This window comes from Opisthorchis viverrini (genome assembly GCF_000715545.1).
Source record: "Opisthorchis viverrini unplaced genomic scaffold opera_v5_31, whole genome shotgun sequence".
Classification (NCBI taxonomy): Eukaryota; Metazoa; Platyhelminthes; class Trematoda; order Opisthorchiida; family Opisthorchiidae; genus Opisthorchis; species Opisthorchis viverrini.
This window is the reverse complement of record NW_008751688.1, coordinates 1,208,970-1,215,520: the sequence shown is the minus strand read 5'-3', so window position 1 is coordinate 1,215,520 and position 6,551 is coordinate 1,208,970.

The following is a 6,551-nucleotide window of genomic DNA, read 5'->3' as shown; positions in this document are numbered from 1 at the left end:
AGAAAGATACTGGTTGAGGAATTCGGCACCGTCCTTTAGCAACGCAGATGGAAAGTCATCAAGACGAGGAGTACAATAACGCTTGAATAGAACGCATCTGAGGCTAAATAGGTCTTTTATTAACAGTCTGTGTTTAAGTTTAAGACCAATGGTTCAGAATGAAGGTAGCAGTTGTCCAAAGGATTTATCATTTTAATTACTCCGCCCAAAGGCCAAGACGTTGTCTCTTGCTGGATGCCAGACAATCACTGTAATTCTCGATATTCTTGCCGGTAAAAACTTCGAGGGACCAGTCAGACTAATCAGATAAAACAACCCGCAGACAGATCTAGTATTTTAGGCATCTTCTATTTATTTGAGTTTTTGGATCCACCAAGCTTTCTGCTTTGCAAGAATACTCGGTTTTTTCAGATGTTGCGTCCAGTTGAGCTGTGGCCATAACCATAGGGAGTCCGTAGTCGGCCCACTGCCAAAGCCACATCAGGTGGAATTTCCGGCACTAAGTGCTGCTTTGGGTACATGTTTCTAATTATGTTTAGCATTGAACTTAGGACCAGACGGTTTTACTAGGTTTGTTTTATTTCTTGATTCCCAGACTTGTCATTAGTCAAGCGATATATGCGCGTTTTACGTAGACATATATCCAACTCAACACGACCACCCATCTGAACCTCAGCAGCACTAAGCCTATCTATCTGCGGGCTTAAGTCACCAACAACCACAATGATTATTTAGCTTCCATCTTATTTTTAAACACCAACCAGAGCACATAAAAACTATCGTTGGTATAGTCAGAGCAACAAACGGTCGAAATCAAAGCCGATACTATAAACGTGGGGCAACGGACTCCGCTTTTTGAAATTTTCACACACATTCTGCCAAGCAAACCACGCAGATATGAGTGTCTGTCCAGTACCCAACCCAGAAGAGACGCTTCCGCTCGATGGCTCAACACAGTGCCCGCCCCAGCTAAACAAGCTGCACTGGCCTTCGCATCATCAAATATGGGTGGCAGGAGGCGTTGGGAGAACAAAGAAGCAGTCTGTTTAACTTTAGTACATACATCCAAGATCCTTGTTCCGGACAGACAGCATACATAAATGCAGTGGTAATCCAGCGTTCAAGCAAGAGCCGCTTTTTCTGTTTTCCTTAATGTGGTAAAGTTACCGGCAGAAAAGTATACCAGCCGTTAGTGTTTTGAAACTGATTTTGCGGTGTTTGGGATTGTCAGTGAAGACGGGTGCGCATAGCCTTTGCTAAGCTTGATGCATTCGGAACAAAGCGGTCAGTCCTACTACTAAAAACCGTGATTAAATTATTCACATTAAGTTGGAATATGACAAAAGGCAGAAAACGTGACAATGTATGAAGCAATGACAAACTAAACGCACCAGTTTTCGCCAACACGAAAGTAATCATTCAAGCACCGGGTAAACAGGCACCACCTTGTCAAAGAGACTGTTACCTCCATCTTGAAGTAGGCACAGCCGCTGTTCACTACCACACGCTTGTAGCTTCCCTAAGAAATTTAATGCCACTGATTTATCTGTAAACTTTCAATTTCTCTGCAGCCTTGTTGACTACTGATTCATACATGGTAGCCAGCATTGACAGGTGAGGAGAACAAACTGAACTTTTTCGGAGCAAAATCCACGTTACCACTGAAAATGGAACTTTGCTTGCCACATATCGACTCCAGAACTCTCTCTTCCATAATGGCCTAATTACGACGTACAGGGCGTTTTACCACATCATAAAGAAATCACCCGTCTAAAATAATCGCCGCCGACCATTCTCCAGCGTAACGCACCGGCTTATCAGACTTGTGGCGTACGAAGACGTCATATCACCTTTAAACCCGCCTCCTTAATCCGTTGTACATATCCGTTTTAACTTCATATATATTCTTTCCCTCTTTCATGTACAAGTCCCGGCTTTTAAGAACGAATTTAAACCTCCGAAACGCTGCAAAATTCTAGTATCATTCTCCAAGTAATAATCTTTTTACTTTCTTACCATCAGTCCATAACCTTTCAAGACGCCCAACTTATTGCGTAACACCTGCAGACACTAATCTTACTTTGGATGATCAACACCTCAACGGAGATACCGACCGAATAATAGTGTGATCGATTTATAAACCCCAGGGAGTGGCTACTCCTCGTAATACAAACAGTTGTGCACTTGTCATTTCTGTCTCTGTTCACCTATGCGTGCATAATTTTGTGCCGACACCAACCACTGTTTAATGTGACTAAGTTTTTATTCTCTTTTCAATGAGGGTTTGCCTTAAAAAATAAGAGGCGCACAGCAACCACCAAATTGATTGCAGATAAGGTGGCTGTTGATTTGCTTGCCAATTTTGGCAGTTTACACACAACAGATTATTAGCTGCTTAATCTACAAGCAATAAACACACCCAAGCCACAAATATTTCGATATGTAGCAAGTGGCTCTAAAAATTGATTGTTTTTGCATACACGTATTATCCGTTATTTGACTGCCCCTAACTTATCGCCAAATATTTGTCCGCGTCCGTTTTATATGTCCCTTTGTTTATGGCATTTTAACGTTGACCCCTGTAGACTGTCTGCTGCCCGTACTCTTGTTTCCTCAGTTTCGGTTCTGGTCCTCCATGTATTTCTCAGTGCCGGTACTTTTTATATTTTGTTGAAACTTTACAGCATTGGGTTGAATTTTTACAGAGACTGCTATTTTTTGTAAAACAAAGCACTCCTTAAAACGCACCAGAAGGAATCATACAAACTTCTGCTAAGGAGAAGAACAATCACATAAGAAGGTTTCACTTATAGATTTTCAAATAATTAGGCACGAGCTCACCTTGCTAAAGATTCATAGTTCGAGTCTAGACAGCGCATCTTAATCAATCTTGTCTGTGCTTAGGAAACTGGATGATATTTTAAACATTTTGTTCCCTTTGAGAGTAGCAGCTTGGCACCGAAGTAGTGTTGCAGCTGTATGATTATTATTAAGTACTAAGTGTCTAACTTCTCATCAGGAGTGCAGTTCCATGCTTCATTGGCTTTTGCTATTTGTAATGTTTTACGTGTAATAAGGCTCCCTTCCCGGCACCTCCCAATGAGTCCACCGTAATGCTAATCCTGATTTACTAACACTTATTTATTGACTAATACTTGGGTATATGCAGCAATGGTTTGTTAAGGTTCTGATAACTGCTCTGGCATGTTAATGTACATGCGACATACCGCCCATCTGGGGATACTCCTGTTTACGTAACATGTGCAGATGGGAACAAATACAGTAGCCCAAAATAGTTCTTTTCAACAACTTTGAAGAGAAATATCGAACGCGCCCTGTGGCTTTTATTTTCAGGCTAATAATCTTTTTCATCGCCAAGTTTCATTATTTTCAAGATAGGCCTTTCATGCTGGTGTGAGACCTTGTCTCTAGTTGATGTTCCTTACGCAACTGAACGACGCCAATTTTAGCAAACTAAACAGTTTAGAACAACGTGTGTAATCATCAAGTGCATCAAGTGCTAAGGAACATACCAGTTGATCACTGCTGCGCCACTGATGTCTTCTGGATGCGATTGACATAAGCAATCCATTAACGTGGATATTCACACTGGTCACCGGCACGGTCACAACAGTGGACCATGTAGCCTTTTGCTGGAATTCGGTATATTGTACTTCATTAGCCAACCAACGCTCCAAGAACCTGTTGACTTGTGACTGATAGGCAACTACTCATGCGTGTAACTAGCAGCACAATTTCACAAGTCTTCAGAACTTGACCGTAACCACTGTCACTCCGCTATTTATCATTCCGGTTTGGAGATAATCTACAGGGACAGTGGCTGCCGGAACAGGAAGCATTTCTCCATCGTCTGTTCATTCAAATCATGAAAACGACCCAGTCTCTCTTCTAGAGTATATTAATTGTCGGTCGATATGGAAACTCACGGGTGGCTCACGGACCATTCTGGGACTAGAATCACCGATGGCTGATGCTAACACCACAAACTCCCGAAAGATTTGTGGTTTTTATTCGCCAACAAACTGCATCCGTGCAATAAATAGCTCATTTTCGAACGTGTAGTTATACATTGTCGCTGTGTGGCGCGTTAAGTGTCACTGATTTGTGTCAACTACACTCGCAACACATGCATGTAAAACCCGTGTAGGTCTTCGGGGATTATATTTTAAAAAACTTAAACCACCTTGGGCAAAGACGGGACGAAACTGTTTCATTCCAGCTGGATCAAACGCTGCAGTTGTGGCAAAATTTGCAGTGCACCTACACCAAAGCAAGGCTACATTTATTATAGGAATCCAACTGAACCTTTCATAGACATTTCAAAGGTCACAGCCATGGAGAAGAATTTGAGGTGCAATATCCGAGAATGCCCCTTTATGAGTGAGTCTGCTCCCTGCTACCACTACGACGGTAATTGACAACGGATAAAAAGGGCTATTTCCAACATCAACCACGGTTTCTATGTTCAGTTAAACTAAAAATATTAATCAGTTTTATTAGTTAAAATTTCTATCTTCAATTATCTTTCGAGAGAAGCCTACCGAACCGTTAAGTGGAAAACGCTAATCGACTGATTCTGTGTCGAAAAAAAACGAAACTCAGTCCGGCCGAAACCCTGTATATGGCGTATTATTAATCTGGGCAATTGCTGTGCAATTTACAGTCACCCAGATAAAAAGAGAGTTCCCAATTGAGCAGTTTGCCCTTTGAACGGCAATCCCATTTAAACAGTTTCCAACTGTGATACCGTGATGAACCATCTACATTGAATCGGAAAAACTGCTGTAGTTCGGTTTCTAGTTCAATCCCTTTCATGGATTCACGTATTTATAAATCATATCAGGGTTTTCGCCAAGGCTTCCGGCGTCGGTTTCGTTATAGTCGTTCAGCTGAAAGACACAAGTGAAAAATAGTTTAGATCTGCTCTCTAAGTTCTCAGCGTGGGGTAGAATGCTTATCAGCACGAGGATTCACGGATTCACGAATTGATACACAGGATCAAGGCTTTTGCCCAAGATTCCCGGGTCGGTTTTGTTCTTGTCGGTCAGTGGCCGTCGTTCACCTGAAAGGCACAGGTGAAAAAAGGGTGTAGCACTGTTCTTTATGTTCTCAGCGCGGGGCAATATGTTTGCCAGCGCGAGGATTCGCATAAATAAATGTCTAATAGTGCTTTGAACTGGGTTCTAGAAGGAGCGTGAACAACCGCTGGAGGAAGGTCATTCCACGCAACTACTACCCGAAATGAGAAAAAATTTTGTCCAATGAATGTGTGTGCTCTGAGCTTGAAAATTTTCTTACTATGTCCCCGACGGGTGTTTGCTGGGTCAAAAACCTGTTTGCCAAACTTTGTTCAAACAGGGCGTAAGTAAGAATTAGGTCCCCTCGGAGGCGACGGTACTCCAGGGGAAAGAGATCAAGCATCGCGAGACGCGTTTCCTAGTTCATTTCGTAGTTCGTTTGAGGCCGACAACCATTCTGCTAGCGGCCCGCTGGACACGCTCAATGAGGGTGACGTCTTTCTTTGCGTCCTGAGTAGACAACTTGGTTGGCGTACTCCAGGAGCGATCTGACGTACGCCCCATAGAGTATTTGGAAGTCCATGTGAGTAATACGGGAGAAGGTGCGCCGGATCATCCGTGAAATGGCAAAAGCCTTTTGGGCCGATTTCTCATGGTGCAGTGAGAAGGACAAGTTTGAGGAGACCCAGATGCCCAAATCCATTTTGGAATCTAACATCATGATGTTTTCTGGTCGCTTTTCACCATGAATAACAAAGGCATTCGCTAATTTTCCTCCAAACGACACATGGACGCACTTTTCATCATTCAGAGGAAGGTGCCAGTCCAACGACCACTGCTTGGCAGCGTCTACATTCATTTGGAGGGCACTGGCATGGGAACTCCAGGATTTCAAGTCGTCCGCAAAAAGTAGACATGGACTCGCAAGAACGTCTGGGAGGTCATTGACGTGGATCATAAACAGAAGTGGTCCCAAGACGGAGCCTTGAGGAACTCCAATGGAGACCGGCGCTGGAGAGGAGTAGGTCTAGCCTATTCTCACTCGGGATGATCTGTCTGATAGGAACACCTCGATCCAGCGAATGATTTTCCCTTGAATCCCGTAAGACTCGAGTTTGTGGAGCAGTGGGACGTGTGGGACCCTATCAAATGCTTTTGAGAAGTCGAAAAATATGGCATCCGATATGAGTCCTTCGTCCTTGGCTTGGGTTAAGCTGTCCATAAACACGAGCATGTTTGCTACGCAAGAACGGTTTGGGAGAAATCCCTGTTGAGCTGGAGATGTCAGATTGCTGGAAATAAGGTGATTTAGCATAGCTCGCTTCAGAATGCGTTCCATCACCTTGCACGGCACGCTAGTGAGGCTTACAGGCCTATAGCTGCCAGGCGATAGTTGGTCACCACTTTTGTAGATTGGCGTGACAATCGCCTTCTTCCAAGCGGAGGGAAGGTGGTCTCCGCCAAACGTCTGACGAAACACCAGGTGTAAATTGTTCGCCAGTGTGGAGGACG